Source organism: Austrofundulus limnaeus, unplaced genomic scaffold, assembly GCF_001266775.1.
Source record: "Austrofundulus limnaeus strain Quisiro unplaced genomic scaffold, Austrofundulus_limnaeus-1.0 Scaffold569, whole genome shotgun sequence".
NCBI classification, from domain to species: Eukaryota; Metazoa; Chordata; class Actinopteri; order Cyprinodontiformes; family Rivulidae; genus Austrofundulus; species Austrofundulus limnaeus.
Window position 1 is genome coordinate 248,197 of NW_013952971.1, and position 1,671 is coordinate 249,867.

Genomic DNA, 1,671 nt, shown 5'->3' on the forward strand with positions numbered 1-1,671 from the left:
ATTTAAGATATCTTAAATGTACTTTTAGATATCACAAATAAAAATTTGACCAGTCAAAACTAAATTAGAGGTATCTAGAACTGTAATTATGACTAGTAAAAATTCATTTAAGATATCTTGAATAGGAATTATGACTAGTCAGAATGTTAATACAGATATCTTTAATTAACAATCCGGATAGTCAAAATGTAGTTATTCCTAGTCAAAACTCATTTTTAGACATCTAGAGTTAACTGATTATATGCTAAAATGGCTTGCCATGCCGCAAGCAGCAATGCTTTTGTGTTTGTGCTCATAACAATTACCTGAGAGCCTCTCTCTCGTAGCCCTGGATGGATAAAAGAAACTAGAAATAAATTACCTTTTGAAGCCATTTGATTCAAGACTTCCACCACAGAGAAATGATTTAGCAAACACAAAACGGACGACAACACACTTAAAATTATAACAAGCTCAAATATAGTGTAGCAAAATTWTAGCCAAAGGCAGCTAAATGCTAGCTCAAAATGAAAAGTAGGAAAAGGCTGAAACCTAAATGTGTCGTGAGGCTAGACAAAAATTAAATGTAGAAAAATCATGGCTAAAATTGAAAAGTTGCCTTTTTATAGCCAACACTAGCTAAAATATAAAAAACACTAAAAGAATGAAGATTTTAGCTAAAAGCAGTAAAAGACCAGCTAAAAGCTGAACAATAAATATAAGACAACAGACAGAAGGGCTCAGTTGGCAGAGCTGAAGGTTGCCAGATTGAATCCCATCCAGGGATCTTTTATGTAATGTTTGCATGTTCTCTCTGTGCATGTGTGGGTTTTCTTTAAGTACTCCAGTTTGCTGCCAGAAACAAAAACATGACTGTTAGCTTAGCTGGTAACTCTGAATATTTTTGGATTTATTATTTGCCTTTATCGTCCCGCAGAGGGCAAATTAATTATCTGCATTTTAACCATCACACGTGAGCAGTGGGCTGACAATTACAGCGTCTGGGGAGCAGCTGAGGTGTCGAGAGCCTTGCTCAAGGGCCCAAAGTGGGCCTGGTTGGTTCTGGGAGTTGAACCGGCAACCTTCAAATCACAGACTCACCTTTTCCCACTTCTGCGCCACCACTCCAAAAAGTCAGAGCGAGCGAGTGAATGGTTGGTTGACTGGTTTGTCTCTTTGTGTCCCTGTGAGACCAGTCCAGGAAGAAACCAGTAAAGATAACAGATGAATAAAAGAAACTAAACTCTGGCTAAAAGCTAAATTTAGAAAAATGCTAACTAAAAGTTAAATGTAGCAAAAATCCTAGCTAAAAATAAAATGGCTGCTAAATGTAGCACAAGGCTAAAGGTAAAATATATCTGGTTTTTTTGTATATTTTTGTAAATATGGAGATTATTAAAGCTTGAGGGGTTTTTTGTTGAAGTTTTTTTAATAAGAAGAAGATAAAAATATTTTTTCTTCACTGCACCATTTTCATACATGGCATATTTGTATTTTACTGTGTGTAGATTGTTTTGTTTTATGAAATACATAAATAAATAAATAAATAAATAAATAAATAAATAAATGTAGTAGTCCATGAAATGTAGAGATTATAAATGCACATGTTAGGCCTTACCAGTGCACACGTTCAAACAACATTACACTGGCAGATTATTTCACTTAATTTGAATCAGAATCTTCTCAAATTAA